Source organism: Stylophora pistillata, chromosome 2 (genome assembly GCF_964205215.1).
Source record: "Stylophora pistillata chromosome 2, jaStyPist1.2, whole genome shotgun sequence".
In the NCBI taxonomy this organism is placed as follows: domain Eukaryota; kingdom Metazoa; phylum Cnidaria; class Anthozoa; order Scleractinia; family Pocilloporidae; genus Stylophora; species Stylophora pistillata.
In genome coordinates, this window is record NC_142520.1 from 4,234,769 (window position 1) to 4,254,700 (window position 19,932).

Genomic DNA, 19,932 nt, shown 5'->3' on the forward strand with positions numbered 1-19,932 from the left:
ATACTTTATGATGATTAATAAACAGTAGCAGCTGTGTATCTCTCAGACCAGTTCGAAAGAACGCATCTGACTTTTTAAACTGTTGTGAATAATACACAAGACGCAACTAATTGGACGGGAAGTCTAAAATACAAAATAATTTTGCATAAGGTTTATGAAAATTTTACCATGTCATATATCGTTACCCCCAGGTATCTACAGTATTACAGAGATCGGTCGTAGAAATTTTATCTGAAATGCAGCAATAATCTACTATAATCATTATAGTAGATTATTGCTGCATTGTTTCAAAGTATTGTTGTTCTTTTTTTTTGTTTATGTTTTGTTTTCATAACGTTGTCTATATAGCGTTGTCTATATAGCGCTGCCAGCTGTGTTTTTTATTTTGCAATGTTAATCTGATCTTATAGCGAGAAAGCTATATAACGTTGTCTATATATTACGTTGGTAATATAGCGTTTTTCGTTTAAGGAATATGGACGAAAAAAGGAACCTGTACACGAACATTCTGCAGGGAATACGCATATCTAGCGAAAAATGTCATCTGTTTTAAGCAGCTTCGCGTCGAGAAGCCAGCTATTAGCTATGGGCTGTAACTAGAAAGTGGATATGTATAGCTACAGAAGATATCAAAATCACCTAGAAAGACTGTCATTAAGTAAACTCGATCGACTGCTGACGCATAAGTAGACGCTCTCATCATTCGAAGCTTGAGATATTCTGTGAGGAACGAGGCGTGAGATAAGAATTTTTTTCTTTCCTCGATCCATTTGTAATGATGTAGGAAGAAGATCCTTACTTACTGCCAGATACTGGGAGCTGTGTTTTTATTTTGCAATTTTAACCTGATCTTTTAGCGTGCACAAATTGGCCTGTGAATTTTCCTTCTGGACATAGAATGGCTAATGAAGTAATGCATCCGGGTGATCTTTTTTTGTTTTTCATAAAAAGGAGACCTTTTTCCCCACTACTCCAAAATAGACCACATGCCAACAACGAAACAGCTAATGAAATCAAATCATAATGAGAAATTGACCTGTTAGTAACTTCTTTAATTTTATAAACATGGTTGTAACCAAGACCGAAGAAGGAAACATCTACCCGCTTCTTGAAAGAAATCCTATAAATATTTCAAAAAATCTAGAGAGAAGGAGGCACAATATGAGGTCCACATACTATTTGTGGACTCAAATGGATCACCGAGAACGGAATCAAAATGACCTTAATTATGCATGGTGAACCCGTGGATGAACGGTGCAAAGGTGTAGCCTGGGATCGGCAGAGGAGCGAAAACCAGAGGAATGGCGGAGAAAAAGGAACAGAGAAACAGTAAGGATGGACAAAATCTTTTAATTGAGCAATCTAAGGTTCTCGATAGTGGAATCATGTATACGCTTGAATTCCGAGCACTCCCTAACTTTTGGCAAAAGCGTCGAGTTTGATCAAACAGTGACAGGAATGAAAATGGTGAAGACGAGTACGATAATGACGAACCAGCTTTCTCTTTGGCCCCTGTTCCAATTAACAGTATCACGGCTATCTATATTCTTCTATTAACCTCAGATATTCGTTTAACAAAGATTACTATAGAAAAAAGTGTGTACATTCGTATAGCTAGATGTCGCTTTTTGAGCCGGGCCGGACAGAAAAGATAAACAAAATAGGAACTGCCGACTGTTTGTTGCATAAAACTAACGGACGAATTTTCACATTTATTTGTTGTGGCGAAGTTAACTTTGACCTAAGGCTAAGAATTTTTTTTCTCAAAGTATGCATTACGCTAAGTTACTCATACGACCTCAGAGACTTTCGTCCAAAAAAAAATTAAGCTGCATGACAACTAACCTCGAGGATCTGCTTGGACCAGCGTAATTTCCTCCTTCACAGGGAACTTGCAAGCTTGACATGACTACAAGTACAACAGCCGAGAAAATTTAATGTGGTTATCGGAGTGAGTGACATCAAATCATCTTCGAAGTACGGTAGTTTTAATCTCAAATCCACCTGTATTTCTGCGTTTTCTCCAGGACGTCAAACTAAGCGATCCTGCGTTGTCGACGTGACCTTTCATCAGGGACGCACGGTGTATCCATAGCAACAGCCAACGACAGCTGATAATTCACTTCCGGCGAACGTCCGTGACTTCCAACGTCGTCGATGCTTAAGGTCCCTAATGTGACGTCAAATCGAGAACAAGAAAATCTGCATTTCACACATTTTCACTTGTTTGGGAAGGTTGTAGATATTGTCCGAAATATGCCGACTAGGTGTGTTGTATGAAGAATGCATGAAGCGCGATACCCTCTTGCAAATTTCGCACGTTGCTACATCCTCCTACAACACTCTATTTTGGCCTGCAATAAGCGGCACGTCCAGGTTTGAAAGAGTTTGGGCTATTTTTTCAAAAATGCAACGTGAACCGCTGAACAGCTGTCATGGCCCATTTAAAGGCCTTTAAAAAAGGTCTTGTGTGATAGATTTTGCAACTGTCGGCGGATTTTCGACAGTTATGGTCAGTGGCTCTTAATACCCCAACAAAAAAATGTTCTTACAAAACATTTATTATGGAGTTATAATCTTATCAACAATTTTTGCTCTCCGTTTGTGACACTTTCTCATTTGTGTTTTTCTTTAAGGTCAAATGTGAAGATTATCTTCGTGAGCATGAGAAAAATTTATGCTACTAGCAAATTAGCAAATTAGTTAAGAGGATTTTACGTAAGCAAACAGGGTTTAGTAATAATCCTAGCTTTATAGCAGGAAACTCGCAAGCATTCCTCAAAGTACTACGTTAATCAGGCTTCACATAGAATCACAATGTCAGGAAAATTTTAAGAGGTATGTAATCTACTAATGTTAATCGGGAATTCCGAAAGTGTTGCTGTTAGGTAATTATAAGATTCAGAAAAATAGATGAGGACTGGTAGGCAATAACATCATGACCTCGCCGTTTCTTGTGCAAAGCTTTAGAAAAATTGATAGTAGAAAGAATTAAGGACTAAAACGGATTTTGTGACATGTAGCATGCAAACACTCCTGAAACTCTGCAAAAACTACAGGGAAAAAATCAAGATCCATTGGAAATCAAATATCAAAAAGACTGCCCAGAGATTTGTGAGTACTGCGTTATGCAATAAAATGAGGAAGTAAAAGTATCTAGCATCTCGTGATTGGAATAAATCGTAAATCGCGAGGGAGTTAATAGTCTTTGCTTTAAATCAGTTGGGTGTCCAACAATAGCTACGGTATGAACTATTTTATCCCAAAATTATTTTTTCTATCATAGAGACACAAATCTTACATACTATATAATGGAAAACGTCCAATTATTCGGAGCTTGCCTCTTGTTCGTTAAGAGGATCCCGCTTTATGAAAATATCGCACATCATTTCATCTCCTTTGAAACAAATGAGGTAAAAGATATTGAGGGTGCCTTTAAACTTAAGAAGTGGGGTAGATGAAGGGGGAGGGTGGAGGGGGGGGGGGGAGGAAGTAGAAGTATCCATGTTCGTGTCCAGAGAAAAAACAAAATATAACCAAACTGGCATAGCTCAGTCAGAGCGGCTGTGATCGTGGCTAGCTCACCATGGTGATCTCCAGTAATCGCAGTAAAGCAAGCGTCAGAAATTACATCGTCCGCCCTTGGAGTGAGTTGAGCCTAGAGACTTTTCTGATAGTCTTTCTCATGGGACGACTGGAAGATAACATCAGTCACAGCAGTCGAGTTATACGGCGCTGTCATCCCGAGCAATCTTCATGATCACGTTCCTGTGACTTAAGCCGTCGTTCATTCATAAAACACACGCCTTGAGCAGTTTGTTTTGCAATTATCACGTGAAAAAAAATAATGTGTTTCTATGAGTCAAAATTGGGCCGGATTTGACTGAACATTTATCTTTTATATTTCGTATTAAACCTGAAAAACTCCACTCAAGTAGCGGATAGAGCACTCAAGAGGTGGAGGGAAATACTCTACTACGTATCGTGTTTTTCCCTGCACTTTCGTGCTCTTAACAACAGAGCAGAGCACAGTCAAGACCTCTCTATTTGTTAAGTAAGTACCAACACTCCCACTGATGATTCAAAATGAAATCGCAAGGGTTGTTGATAGCTCCCCCCTCACTCCCTCAACCTCCTCGCCCCCATTCCTAATCCCCCCTCCCCAACTACGATCAACGTGATAAATATTATTCTTTAGTATCCCGTGATTAAACTTGCCCTCACGAAATGGACAAGTCCTTGCAGTCAAAGATGATTGACATACGAATCTTTATGAGAGTATATACTTTCCAGCGGGAAATACGCTTCTCCTTCTGAGCAAGATGCCGTGGGAGAACCAAACTTCAGTTGGCTTCCACTTTGCTTTCTTCGTTCTTATCTTAGTTGCTCCAGCAAATAAAGGTATGTTGATATGTTTTTCCTTTATAAAGCCACAGTATAGCTAAAATTGAATTACAGACGTTAGATTACTCGTTTATGGTAATAAAAACGTGGGTTAAATGGAAAACAAAGAGAAAGAGAAATGATGGAGGGGCGCTAGGATAAGTAATGGAACATTCTGATGCAGTAGAACATTTAACCGGATCGCAAAATAGGGTGTACATCATAATTCTCGTATAGCTGCAACAAGCAAGATCTATAATTTACAAACTTTTCATTTTGATTGATTTCGTAACAGCTCTCGGTTTCAAGGCCGGTAAGGAGAATATCACCACTGCCACACCAGGTCTGTTTGCTTGTAAGAAGATCTCCTTCCAGTATCCTTTCTCTGGCGGACAGCAAGTAAAAGGTCTTTGCCTCCGTTGGACACACAGAGAAGAGCCAAAATCCTAGAAATGGAGCTGCAGTCTGGGTTGAAGATGTTACGAAAAGTGGATTCACAACCTGTGTGGTGGAGTTTGGAGACAGCTCGAACAGTACTAAGGATGCGGACTGGATTTCTGTTCAGACCACACCTTCCGGATCCCAAATAGGCACCAAATCACTGAGCTCTTGGACAACTGGTACAAAATGTGAGAGGATCGATTTCAAACATGTTAGATGTGTGCTAATTAGCGCTTCATAAGCACTAAAGGATTAACAGGGTATATGGTGAAATAATGAACATTGAGCGCAAAAGTCTGTGTAAGGAAAAGGGATCCAACCTTGCCGACGCATGCTTTCGAAAACAAAGGCAATTAACCTTTCGTTAAACTCGCATAATAACACGTTTGATAATATTTTTAAACACGCTAAAATTGCATCTAATCCCTCGATATTCTACTGATAGTAATCAGGAATTCCGAAAACTCTGCTGTTACATAATTAAAAGGTTGAGAAAAGTAGATGAGGACTGTTAGGGAATAACATCATGACCTCGCCGTTTCTTGGGCAAAGCTTACCAAAAAGTGATAAAACAAAGAATTATGGATTAAAACTGATTTTGTAATATGCAACATGCAAACACTCCTGAAACTCTGCGAGCACTACAGGAAACAACACGAGATTCATAGGAAATCGAATATCAACAAGACTGACCAGAGATTTGTGAGTACTGCGTTATGCGATAAAATGAGGGAGTAAAAGTATCTAGCATCTCGTGATTGGAATAAATCGTAAATCGAAAGGGAGTCAATAGCCTTCGCTTTAAATCAGTTGGGTAAGTCCAACAATAGCTATGACATGAACCCTTTTAATCCAAAAACTCGTTTTTCTATCTTAGAGGCACAAATCCCGCATAATATATAGTGGAAAAGGACCAATGATTAGGAGCTTGCCTTTTGTCCCGCTTTGTGAAAATATCGTACATCATTTCCTCTCCTTTCAAACAAATGAGGTGAAAGATATTGAGGGGGACTCTTAAACTTCAGAAGTGGGGTAGATTAAGGGGGGAGGGTGGGGGAGGGAAGAGGGTAGAAGTGTCCATGTTCGTGTCCAGAGTAAAAATAAAATATAACCGAACTGGCATAGCTTAGTTAGAACGACTGCGATCGTGGCTAGCTCACCATCTTCATACCAATATGAATTCCATCTTAATGATTCTAATGTCCATACAAAGGATACATTCAGAATCCTAGGGGTGGTCCTAGATAGCAAATTAACATTTAAAGCACATAAAGCAACAGCTGAATAAGGGATGAGCAAAGGCTTCAGCTTTGCGGAGAATACGTAAGTTTATTTCTAAGGACGTGTTAGTTCGTTTATACGAGGCCTATGTTCTCCTTCATTTTGAGTACTCTAGTCCCCATTTACTGGGAGTAGGTAACGCGGAGACTGCTAGAATAGAGACAACTAATTACTTTACATTAAGAACTATATTAGGTTTCTCGAACTCTGTGTCATTCGACTTCCTCCTCAAGTTGGCCGACAATAAGTCCTTGGAGAATCGTAGGCAATTCCAATCGTTAGTTTTGTTATATAAGTGCTTGTATGATAAGGGGGCTCCTTATATAAGTTATTTTTTTTAATTCAATTTTAGAAATGTACCGTATAGTTTACGTGGGCTCAGTACAAGGCTAGATTTACCTCCTTTTAATCTTGAGTTTTTACATCGGTCATTTTCATTTTTAGCTAGAAAACTTTGGAATGCGCTACCCCCTAAACTCAGAGAATCTCAAGATATTGTTTCATTCAAGCGTTCTCTTAAAGCCCACATGGCTTAGCGGTAGTGATTGTAAATATTGTTATTGTTAATATTGTTAATATTGCTAATTTTTGTTGATAGCTATTGTCTATGATCTTCGATCCTATATTTATAGTTATATAATAGATCTACTTATTATTCTGTATTCTTACAGAAATTATGTTTTCTTTCTAATTGTACATACACGTGCACGTTTTAACGAGAACTTCTGTACTCCTAAGTGTCACGTGTTTAAATAAAGGATTGATTGATTGGTTGACCATGGTGATCTCCAGTAATCGCAGTAAAGCAAGCGTCAGAAATTACATCGTCCGCCCTTGGAGTAAACTGAGCTTAGAGACTTTTCTGATGCTCTTTCCCGTGGGTCGAGTGAAATTAAAGATAATATCAGTCACAGCAGTCGAGTTATACTGCGCTGTTATTCCGAGCAATCTTCATGTTCCTGTGACTTCGGCCGTCGTTCATTCATAAAGCACACGCCTTGAGCAGTTTGTTTTGCAACTATCACGTGAAAAAAACTTGTGTGTTTTTATGAGTCACAATTGGGACGGATTTGACTGAACATTTATCTTTCAGATTTCGTAGTAAAACTGAAAAACTCCACTCAAGTAGCGGCTAGAGCACTCAAGAGGTAGAGTGAAATAATCTACTATGTCTCATGTTTTTCCCTACACTTTCGTCCTCTTAAAGACAGAACAGGGCACAGTCAAGACCTCTCTCAGTATTTGTTAAATATGTACCAACACTCCCACTGATGGATCAAAATGAAATGGTAAGGGCTGTTGATAGCTTTCCCCTCACCCCTTCAACTTCCTCACCCCTCCCTTCCTAATCCCCCCTCCCCAACTACGAACAACGTGTTAAGTATCATTCTTTAGCATCCTGTGATTAAAATTGCCCTCACGAAATGGACAAGTCCTCGCAGTCAAAGATGATTGACATAAGGATCTTTTATGAGAGTATGTACTTTCCAGCTCTCGGTTTCAAGGCCGGTAAGGAGAATATGACCACTACCACACTAGGTCTATTTGCTTGTAAGAAGGTCTCCTTCCAGTATCCTTTCTCTGACGGACAGCAGTTCATAATTGATAATTAATAATTTGTTACCATTATTAATACTATCATTGGTAGGGTTGTTTCCAATGAAGGTTTAAATGTGTTTCATTGTATTTCCCTCACTCCTTAGTCTGAGGGGTATCGGAAACACCTTAAAATGGGCAAAAACTTTTCCACTTATGTTTCAGCGTTTTCCATCTCCTCCTACTATTTTCGTGAATGTACTTTCCAGTGAATGTGAGCGTTTTCCATCTCCTCCTACTAGTTTCGTGAATGTACTTTCCGTGAATATACTTTACGTTGTTCTCAACAGATTTCAGGATGCCTTATGGCCTTATGGGTCGAGGACTTGAAGTAAACAGATTTAAGATTTGCTTGAGGGAAGCCAAGATTTTCGATGGTCCACACAAGAACCTAAAATTGGTAAGTGACCGCTAGTTTTATAAGGTGCTGTCCATAGAAAATTTATTGACAAAAGTATGCAACCTTTCTTGGAGAAGAGAAATCCCACCTCTCCTTTTAGTTTTTTATTTATTTAGTTAGTTATTTTTGAAAGAGATTAGAGAAATTCGGTTGAGCTTAATTCTGAAAAAAAATGTTATCATCCACAGAAAAACGCTTAAATATTCTATGTTTGTCAAAGTAACTATGGAAGCTTTTATTTTATCGCCAGAATTGGATAGCTTTCAACAACATCAACGTCCACAACTTTACCATGATCAACAGTCTGTTATTTTCTAGCACAAACTCGCCATCTCCGCAGAGTAATTACGCTCTTTGTCAAGTAAGTCATTTTTATCTGAATATTTTGTTCCTTCTTTTATCGCTTCATTTTTTTAAAAAGTTCTGTCTGCGTTTGACCTGCAGCCGGTTTAAAGTTAAATGCCCTCGATTTCTCTTCCCCCATTCTGTTTCTCTTAATTCAAATTTCTTATATACTTAGCCCTCTTTGTTAGTTACTTATTTTTTTTCTCTATAATACAGACTATGAACCTTACAGAGCCTTTCTGTTCTCCACCGGTTGTTTTGGTGACTGCAAAGCGTAGTACTAAAATTAACAATTCTCTTCAATCCGGGTCCCAGTGCAATGCTATCACTACCTGGGTGGCGGTTAGTAATGTGTTCTAATATTGGTTTAGTTCCTTAAAGAAAAAAATTGGACTATTAGCAATGTTACTATAATGTAATGGTTTCTTCTTTTTTTTGTTTTTATTTAGCACACATCTAAAACTAAAGCTCGGATTTGTGTCAAAACATTCAACAGCGATTCCAACAATAAGGATGTCATCATCGCGGATGTTGACTGGAGGTGAGCAAAGAAATTCATGATTATTTTTGTGTCAATTTGAGAAAGGCTAAATTTTCATTGTTCCTGAAAAGCGACTAACTTGTAAAACTTTGTAGTTCGTCAGTCAAAATGTAACTTCGTAGAGCGTTGTTGTAATTTTTAACTTAGGACTTTGTCCTCCTATCTTTGGATGCAGCTGTTGGATGTCCTTTTTCCAAATTAACCACCTTCTTTAAGCATTTGAAAAATGAGATAGGAGTTGCAAATGAATTATCTACGAGGGTAAGCTCATTAACTTGTCGGACACCTTTTTTCACGTTTCCACGTTTTTCTCGCAGACTTGGACCCTTGTGTTGACGTCGTTTGCCATTATCACTGTCTGTGCAAAGCATTTGGGACCTTATGATGCGAGTTGCATCTCTGTGGAGAGCTGTCCATCATACCAAGAACCTATCTGCTCATCAAACGGCTCAACATATGATAACGAGTGTCTGTTTCGGCAGGAGATGTGTGTTCTTCGACCTAACTACACTGTACAGCACCCTGGTTGCTGTACAGAGTTTACCATCATTCTCTTTTTCGAAAGTGAATTTTATGTTGGGGTGCCGTGAATTAATGTAATCAAAAAATGACATAGCATCCTGTTCATTGTGGAAGACACAGAGGGTGTCGTCAACATAACGCCTATAAAGTAGAAGGCTAGTCGAATGGTTAAAATTATTTAGCCACGTTTCCTTGTAGAAACCAAGATAAAGATTAGCTAGGATGGGTGCTAACGGAGAACTCATCAACTTGATTATAAATTTTCCATTAAAAAGAAAATGAGTCTCAACTGTAGCGAATGAAAACAGTTTCTTGAGGTAGGATTTTTTGATCGAAAGTTTAGGGTCATGCTTGAAAATAAGATCAACAGCAATATCGATAGTTTCATTTAACGGAATATTGGTAAAAAGACTTGCGACATCAAAGGAAATTGGAAACTTGTTGTTAAGATCGAAACTCCTGAGCTCTTCAACAAAAGAGAATGAATCCGTGACCGAATACTTGTTAGGTAAAAGTGGAGCCTACAAAATCAACAACACCTCTTCCGGCCTTCAAAACGATCTTAAGAAACTTTCCGACACTTTAAAACGTACTTCTTTTCCTTCGCATATTATTGAAAGAACTTTCAAGCGGTATCTTGACGGGTCCTCCTCTCAAAATAGCCGGAATATTGGTAAAAAGACTTTCGAAATCAAAGGAAATGGGAAACTTGTTGTTAAGATCGAAACTCCTGAGCTCTTCAACAAAAGAGAATAAATCTGTGACCGAATACTTGTTAGGTAAAAGTGGAGCCTACAAATGACAATACTACACGTTACTTTAAACTCCATTTTGACTGCTGTTACTGTGAAATAGCGAACCTGAAACTTCGAAAACTCACTAAGCGCTTTTGAAAATCGGACCTAAATATCAAACTAGTTTTCACTTCTTTCAAAATTAAAAACATGTTCAGTGTTAAAGATCGTAATCATAATGCTCTAAAATCCATGGTAGTTTATCAATTTTCTTGTGCGGGATGTAATTCCCCTTATATTGGCGAAACTAGTCGCCACTTGTCTACTAGTATAAAGGAGCACACGGAAAGCGATAAAAACTCGCATAATTTTAAGCATTTATATATTTCAACGCATCTCCTTCTTGTAAGAACAAGTCCTCTCTTTCTTGCTTTAGTATTCTGGATTCTGCTAACAACTCAATTGATTTAAAACTCAAACCACTCAAGTAGAGGCTAGAGCACTTAAGAGGTGGAGGGAAATACTCTACTATGTCTCGTGTTTTTCCGTACAATTTCGTGCCCTTCACAACAGAACAGAGCACAGTCAAGACTTCTCTATTTGTGAAATAACTACCGACACTCCCACTGATGGATCTAAATGAAATGGCAAGGGCTGCTGATAGCTTCCCCCTCACCCTCTCAACTTCCTCACCTCTCCCCTCCTAATTCCCTCTCCCCAACTACGAACAACGTGTTAAATATCATTCTTTAGCCTCCCTGGTTAAACTTGCCCTCACGAAATGGACAAGTCATTGTAGTCACCGATGATTGACATAAGGATATTTATGAGAATATATACTTTACACCGGTAGAATACACTTCTTATTCTGAGCAAGATGTCGCGCGAGCGCCAAAGTTCAGTCGGCTTGCACTTTGCTTTCATCGTTTTTATCTTAGTTGCTCCAGCAGGTAAAGGTATGTTGATATGTTTTTCCTTTATAAAGCCACAGTATAACTAAAGTTGAATTACTGATGTGATATAAATATCTCGTTTGTGGTAATAAAAACCTGGGTTAAATGGTAAACAAAGAGAAAGAGAAATGGGGGAGGGACGCAAGGAGAAGGAATGGAACATTTAACCTGATCGAAAAATAGCGTGTACATCGTAATTCTCGTGTAACTGCGATGAGCAAGATGTATAATTTCAAAGCTTTTGATTTTGATTTATTTCGCAACAGCTCTCGGTTTCAAGGCCGGAAAGGAGAATATCACCACTGCCAAACCAGGTCTATTTGCTTGTAAGAAGATCTCCTTCCAGTATCCTTTTCTAGCGGACAGCGGGTAAAGGTCTTTGCCTCCGTTGGCCACACAGAGAAGAGACAAAATATTAGAAATGGAGCTGCAGTCTGGGTTGAAGATGTTACGAAGAGTGGATTTACAGCCTGTGTGGTGGAGTTTGGAGACAGCTCTAACGGTACTAAGGAAGTGGACTGGATTGCTGTCAAGACCGCACCTTCTGGATCCCAAATAGGCACCAAATCGCTGAGCTCTTGGACAACTGGTACGGAATGTGAGAGGATCGATCTCAAACAGGTTAGATGTGAGCTAATTAGCACCTCATAGGCGCTGATGAATAAACAGGGTATGTGATTAAGAGCAAAAGTCTGTGCTAGGAAAAGGGATCCGACCTTACCGACACGTGCTTTTAAAGACAAAGACACTTAACCTTTGATTAAACTCCCAGCATAACACGTCTGACAATCTTTTCAAACACGCTAAAGTTGCACCTAATCCTTCGACATTTGTTATCAACGATATGAGCTTTTCTTTTTAATCTCCAATATCTTGCCGTTTTTTTTATCCCATAGTCTCACTGTACCCTCTTTAGTTCATAATTGATAATTAATAATTTGTTACCATTATTAATAGTATCATGGGTAGGGTTGTTTCCAATGAAGGCTTAAATGTGGTTCATTGTATTTCCCTCAATCCTTAATTAAATAAGTGTATCGGCAAGGCCTTAAAATGGATAAAAACTTGCCCACTTATATTTCAGCGTTTTCCATCTCCTCCAACTATTTTCGTGACGGCCAATCACGGTGTTATCAACAGAACTCAGGATGCCATGGCCTTGTGGGTCGAGGAAGTGAAAGTAAACAGCTTTAAGATTTGCTTGAGGGAAGCGAAGATTTTCGGCGGTCCACACACGAACCTAAAAGTAGTAAGTGATCGCGAGTTTTAAAAGGTGCTGTTCATGGAAAATTTATTGACTAAAGTATGAAACATTTCTTTGAGAAGAAAAATCCCACCTCTCATTTTTGTTTTTGTTTTTTGTTTTTATTTAAGAGATGAGAAAAACTCAGTTGCGCTTAATTCTGAAAAAAAAATTATCATCGACAGAAAAACGCTTAAATACTGTTTGTCAAAGTAACTATGGAAGTTTTTATTTGATCGACAGAATTGGATAGCTTTCAACAACATCATCGTGGACAACTTTACCTTGATCAGCAGTTTGTTAATTTGCTGCACAAACTCGCCATCTCCGCAGCATAATTACGCCTTTTGTCAAGTAGGTAATTTTTATTTGAATCTCTTGTTCCTTCTTTTATCGCTTCATTTTTTAGTAAGTTTTGTCTGCGTTTCACCTGCAGCCGGTTTAAAGTTAAGTACCCTCGATTTCTCTTCCCCCATTCTGTTTTTCTTCTTTTATATTTCTCATACTTAACCCCCCCTCCCCCCTCCCTCAGGAAAGGGTTGCCTTAGAGCCGTTCTACTGCTGTTCACACTTGTTCTAACTAGTGAGCAAATCTTCGTCATTTACTTATATTTTTCTCTGTAATTCAGTATATAAACTTCACAGAGCCTTTCTACGCTCCACCGGTTGTTTTGGTGACTGCAAAGCGTAGTACTAAATTTAATAATTCTCTTCAATCCGGGTCCCAATGCAATGCTGTCACTGCCTGGGTGGAGGTTAGTAATATGTTCTAATATTGGTTTAGCTCCTCGATGAAATAATGGGACTCTTAGCTATGTTACTATGTTGAAATGAAATCTTCTTATTTTTGCTTTCATTTAGCACACATCTAAAACTGAAGCTCAGATTTGTATCAAAACATTTAACAGCGATTCCAACAATAAGGATGTCATCACCATGGATTACATGGTGACTGGAGGTGAGCAAAGAAATTCATGATTATTTTTGTTCCAATCTGAGAAAGGCTAAATTTTCATTGTTTCTGAAAAACGACATACTTGTACAACGTTGCAGTTCGTCAGTCAAAATGCAATTTCGTAGAGTGTTGTTGTAATTTTTAACTTAGGGTTTTGTCATCCTGTTTTTGGATACAACTGTTGGAAGTCTTTTCTCTGAATTAGCGACTTTCTTTGAGCATTTGAAATGTGAGATGGGAGTTGCAAATAAATTTTCTAGGATGGCAAGCTAGTTAACTTGCCGGACATCTTCTTTCACGTTTCCATGATTTTCTCGCAGACTTGGAACCTTGTATTGACGTCGTTTGCCATTATCACTGTCTGTGCAAAGCATTTGGGCCTTATGATGCTAGATGCGTTTCTGTGGAGAGCTGTCCATCATACCAAGAACCTATCTGCTCATCAAACGGCTCAACATACGATAACGAGTGTCTGTTTCGGCAGGAGATGTGTGTTCTTCGACTTAACTACACTGTACAACACCCTGGTAGCTGTGAAGGTTAGTTACATTTGGGTTAAAACTCTTTATCATCCAATTAAAAAACAGACAAAATTGACCGCATTAATTGTTTTATTTTATATCTCAGCAGGTGCCTACAGGAATGTAGATTACTTTATGTCAATTGAAAGAGTACAAAATGGAGTTTTCAGAAAAAAAATATTTCAAGATTTGATCCCAGAAGATATCAGTAATACGTTCTTAAATGATAACGGCCTTATGGACGATACACTTTCGGGTTGCTAAGATCTTGGTACTATAAATGGTTGAGAGTTCCATTACAACTTTAAAGTAGAAGACAGAATATTATTCGTAGCCAAATGGTCTTGATTTATTTTTCTAGGATTTCCTTTTCAACGCGGTCGTCGTCACATGCCGCACATCCCATCGCTTGGATATTCTCATGGCGAAGTCATTCGCCTCAGGCCGTTTGTGTTCTATCCTGATAAGGCCCTCGAAGCTCAGATCACAGTCAATCGTATTGACACCAGTGACAAGTCCTACGTACACGATGCCGCCGTGTCCTGGGTTGAAAATGTCAATTACGATAGATTCACCGCATGTGTGATGGCAGCTGGTTACAACGAAAGACTCTCGAACGCTAATGTGACAGTTGATTGGATGGCTTACCAGGGGGCACCTGTGGGTGGAGTTGCTGATGAAGTGCGGTTATCTCAATGGTGGACTGGAACGACTTGTAAATCTGTCAGTTTTCCCTCCGTTAGTAGAATAAGCTGTCTCGTTGCAAATTGTTTGAAAGCGAAGAAAAGTGTCTTTACAAATTGAAGCTGTGGTCAGTTCAAAGTAACGAACTAGCATTATCAGTCATTAAATATCCTCAAAAGGTTTTTTATTTATACCAAAATGTTTGTTTATAACAAACTATATATTGGAGGTCTTTGTACGTGACTAGCTTTATTTCCTTTCCGGTATTATATTCCGGTATTATATTCGAGGTGTGAGATTGAAATAAGGAGATGAAGTGGTGTAACTTCAGAGTTTTAGAAGCTAACATGCATTACCTTTTAAAAGGGAAAGTTTTCTGTGATGCCATCCGTATTCGTAACGGCTGCCCATCATCATGCTGGCTTGAGACGTGACGCTGCAAGTGTTTGGGTTGAAGATATCACGCAATCCTCATTCAAAGTCTGCTTAAGGGAACTTCAGGATTATGCAGGATCTCACGAAGATGTTCATGTTGTAAGTACAAAGTCCACTTACTTTCAGTTATTATCTCCACAGAAGTACATCATTGATTTGTTTGTTGTTGTTGTTGTTTCTCTTTTTTGTTAGTCTTTTTCTTTATAGATTATAGGTTCCCCTATAACGCTACGTTTTAGCGAGGGATCTTACTTTTCAGAGACAAAAATAAATCATTAATGCTTCATGCTTATTCATACTATGTAGTAATGACGAATTAGTATTATTTCTTTTTTCATATGTCCAGAATTGGTTGGCATTCTCAGTTCTGCACAAGCCTCTTTTCTCTGAACACAATTCAATTTATTTTGCTAATTCTCAGTCGCCATCTGTTGATCACAACGGTGCCTATTGCAAGGTAAAAGTGCATTAAACAGAGCTCTTCCAATTTCAGTGCATCATTTTTTACCTCTAAAAATCTTAGTGACAACGATACCTCTTAATTAGAAATAAACTTGTATCAAGGAATCTAAAATAATTGTAGTGAGTTTTCTTTGAAATACTTTAGATATAAAATCAGATTTTACACTAATCCTGTTTTATCTTAACCCAGCTTTGAAGAACCCGGTCTCGATCAAGTTGTTTTAGGCTATGTGTTTTGTGTTAGTTTGTTATCGTCGAACAGGATTTAAGTTCTCCCTCCTTCGCGACGTTAATTTTTAAACGCACTCGATTTTCTTTTTACATAGGATGTATCCTTTACTCAGACGTACAACAGCACCCCAAATGTGTTCGTCTCCACAAATCATTCAACCAGTGGTGGAAATTTGCAGTCCATACGTAATGGAATAACAGCTTGGGTTGAGGTACATCTACTTATTTTTGCGACCACTCGAGATCTTAAAATGAAACTTTTTTCTCCTTTTTTCCTCTATCCTTTTGTCCCGGGAAATCTGCTATCTAAGCTTTCAGCTACTGCTGAGTTTCAGCAGATGTTATTGATCCTTCCTTTCAAGTTGCCGTTCTTTGCACTCTTGGCTTTTTTTGTTTTTTTGTTTTTTTTTTTTATGTTATACATTTTTTTTCAGTCTTTAGCTTTGCTACATGCAATGGATATTTTTCTCTCATTTTTTCTACATTTTATCTCTTACCATATTTTACTGAATTCAATGTGCCTAATTTTTTACGTTATCATTGTCATTATTTTTTTTTTCCTAGTACATCAATGCGACAGGATTCAGAGTTTGTGTAAATGAGTTGTACGAGGCAAAGTATGACCCACTTTCAGTGTCATACACTGTTCTCTCAGGCGAGTATGCAATTGGGTCTAGGGTACTGAGGGATGTTTCATCACACCAGATAATATTTTATCTAAAAATAAATTAAGTAGTTAAGAAAAATATTTGGGCTTTGAAAGAAATTTTTCTTTTGTTTCGTTTTGTTTTGCCTTTTTCTTTGCCCTGTTATTTGCCATGAAAACTTGTACTACCGTTTTTGGCAAACAGACGTGGACTAAAGTCAACTAATTGGTAGCAGCTTACATTTTCCCACGATTACACCGCTAAACGCGTGTTGACTTTGATTTTTAATCTGTTTTTTCACGTAGATATATGCGAACCAGGGTGGAGTTACTTCGACGGATACTGCTACTTCGCAAGCCCTGCATGTGCATCATGGCTTACTGCTGAGTCTAACTGCTCTGCAATGGGCTCACAGTTGGTGACTGTCCACAACCAGAAAGAAAATGTATACGTTCAGCATCGACATAACGGAGAGAGATCCTGGATTGGACTGAACGATCGGAGCGTGGAAGGAACATTCGTTTGGACAAATAAGGAAATAAGCAGGTTTAGGTTCTGGGCTCCACAACAACCAAATGACTGGAGCAACCAAGACTGTGTACACACTCTTGGTGCGAAACATAGGTACGCTTGGAATGACGTGCCATGCAAGAATTGCTTCAATTTTACTTGTTTTACAGGTATTTGAATTGCTGGTTCGTTAATCATTAATTGATAAAAACCATCGAGGTGCTATTATAGTGCAACGTTTAATAACAGCATTAGTAAGGAGGTTAATATCTTTGTTTAACAACGCATTGCCGTTAAGCTAGAATCATTTTGTTCCAATAATGAAAGTTAATTGAGATTTTACACAAATTCGCCAATACAATGATATCCAATTCATGTTAGGCAAAGGTCTCTCCTTTTGACAGCCACATTATTTTTACATTTTTCAGTATGATATTTTTTTTTTCAGCATCGAACAAAAGAATAAAGGTACTTTATTTTCTTTGATTATCGTAGACTTTAACGAATGCAGGACAAGCACCCACAGCTGTGACGATAATGCAGAATGCAAGAATACCGTGGGTTCGTACACATGTACTTGTAAGGCTGGGCATTCTGGAGGTGGAAAATCATGCATAGGTAAAATGAACGAGCTTCTAGGCCGCAAGATTCAAACTAAGAGTTCTAACTTGTAACCTTCCTGGCAAATCTCGACACTAACTCCTCCCGGTTAGCTCAATGGGTTAGAGCGCCGGACTGTTGAGTGGGTCGAGGGCTCGAGCCCCGGCCGGACCGACACTCAAGGTCTTAAAATAACTAATGAGAATGTGCTTCCTTTCTATAATATAAAAAAATAGATAGACATTCTAGTCTTCTCGGATAAGGGCGAATAAACTGTAGGTCCTGTCTCCTTGTTTTATTAATTAGTTAGTTTGGTCAGGCAGGGGACGTTAAAGAACCCACTGTGATATGGTCTGGCCCGTTTACTGGCAATTGGGGGGGAGTCTAGCCTTTTTATTGTTAACGCGGCATCCACTCTAATTGGCTAAGCTGTAATGGTTTCCCTGTCTGAGTTAATTAGGCGCAGCTAAATAAATAATGTTAAAGAAACTACCTAAAGAAAAATGTGTTTTTTTTTCTAACATGTCACGGTACCATCTTACTCATAAGGGAGTTTAAGCAAATCACTACGGCTGGCGTTGCTACGGCTACCGGAAGTGAAATTGTCCAGAAACGAGTCATTGCGCATGTCAGGGGTTCCCATCCAGCCGTAGCGGGAAATCCTTCTACGCGAGTGGGAAGGTTTCGGCGTAGTCTGTGGTACGTGAACTTATCTCGCTTCTTTCTTCGCTTTATACATTCTCCTGAGCAATTTTAACTATTGAAATACACTTAACATCTTTAAAAATAGCTTATCGGGAATATTTATCAAGCTTGCTGTCCCTTACCGAGTGAATCTGCCTTTATTTTTGCCGCCGGGTTTGTCGAAGGATCGAAGCTGTGTGCACATGGAGAACGCAGCGAACGCAAAGTGAAATGCGTAGGTAGAAAGTCTAACTTTTCCTTTTCAAACCTCAAAGACTACTTGAAATTCAAATATTTGAAGCCAAAGAATGACGAGGATTATGAGGGACCGTGTTGAAACTTTGCTTTGGTGTTTATAAGCTCCAAACTGGCAATTTTACAACACGTAAGCTCAAATATTTTAATTCATTCATTCACTGTGCACAGGATCGCTTACAATTTTTTTTTCCAAACGTTGGAATCCTTCGTCCCTTTCAACGAAGTCATTTTGAGTTTTTAGACGTGCAATAAACTACCGCGAAGACGCTTAATTTATTGGTTTTACACTTCTCAGCCGTACTAGGTTTGTAGTTCGCGTTGCGTAAGGTTGAATTTTGGCGGGCTACGGCGACGTACTCTCCCCAAGCCTCGTCAACCACGATAGCCGTAGCAGCGCCAGCCGTAGTGATTTGCTTAAACTCCCTATAATCTTTAAAGATACGGCCTCGTACCATAAAACCTGAGATCTAGCTTCAAAAACTCTTCTTGCTATGAACTCCGTCAAACACGAGAAGAAAAAATTCCATTTTTGTACACGCCTATATATCGTTCTCTATTTACCCTGTAGTTATCAGATCTCTGACCTGATATCTTTCTGTTTCCCACAAGGGCTTGGTTATGTATATTGATGACTTTTATACTTTCCTCCTAGATATAGATGAGTGCTCGTCAAACTCTCACAGCTGTGCATTGGGTCCTATACCTGCACGTGCAAAGCTGGATACTCGGGAAATGGGAAAACTTGTAATGGTTAGTAATTTTCATGGGCGTCAAAGTGAATGTACTCAAATGTCACATGTTTGGAAGTTGCAATCAGCATGAGGCAAACCAACTGGTTGTTGATAAGCATGATCCAATGGTTGAGTTCAGAAATTTTTCAAATCCAGAAAGTGGTCAGAGCGCAGCCCAAACTCGAGAACTCCAAATAATAAGAGAGACAAGCTCACTGCACGGTCACACCGTTGAAATTGAATTATGTGACTCCTTATATGTAATCTGGACCAATTCTTGCGAAAAACTGGTTGTTTTGGTGACTGCAAAGCGTAGTACTAAATTTAACAATTCTCCTCAATCCGGGTCCCAATGCAATGCTGAATTATGTGACTCCTTATATGTAATCTGGACCAATTCTTGCGAAAACTCGATGGACAGCGCCGATCTAATACACGAGAGGGCTATTACGTTACGGTATGAATTAAAACAATCCCCTAAAATTGATAGTAATAAGTACTCGTAGGCCTTTCACTCCTTTGCCTTCCGTTTCCTTGTAAGTGGTTTAAAATGGGGAAAGACGACAATTGTAGTGAATTGCCTCAAATTGGAAAACGTACGCTAGTGACAGTATCATAGCGTGCACTTACTCACGCAACATTAATGTCGCCAGATTTTCTTGTTTCGTTGTGCCCACTATTTTACGAAAAATTCTTCAGTTACATTAAAGTAATTTGTAACGTGAGTGAAAACTACGTCTTACGGCTTCGTAAGAAAATTTCAAACGTTACCGAA

The 19,932-nt window shown here is 38.8% G+C and overlaps 2 pseudogenes across 1 annotated transcript in view; both read left to right on the forward strand.

Annotated features, from left to right (window-relative positions):
* The first annotated feature begins 4,204 nt into the window (after positions 1–4,204).
* The window catches only part of LOC111345773 (uncharacterized), a 20,306-nt pseudogene continuing 4,578 nt past the window's right edge, over positions 4,205–19,932 (forward strand). Inside the window, exons 1-16 of the transcript XR_015997280.1 lie at positions 4,205–4,401; positions 4,679–4,782; positions 11,563–11,817; positions 12,281–12,445; positions 12,683–12,793; positions 13,069–13,194; positions 13,301–13,397; positions 13,715–13,933; positions 14,277–14,653; positions 14,966–15,133; positions 15,381–15,491; positions 15,823–15,939; positions 16,292–16,382; positions 16,680–17,054; positions 17,380–17,502; positions 19,079–19,176. The product of XR_015997280.1 is annotated as an uncharacterized LOC111345773 (transcript). The remainder of the gene's footprint in view (positions 4,402–4,678; positions 4,783–11,562; positions 11,818–12,280; positions 12,446–12,682; positions 12,794–13,068; positions 13,195–13,300; positions 13,398–13,714; positions 13,934–14,276; positions 14,654–14,965; positions 15,134–15,380; positions 15,492–15,822; positions 15,940–16,291; positions 16,383–16,679; positions 17,055–17,379; positions 17,503–19,078; positions 19,177–19,932) is intronic.
* Positions 8,007–9,577, forward strand: LOC111345772 (tomoregulin-2-like; annotated as a pseudogene).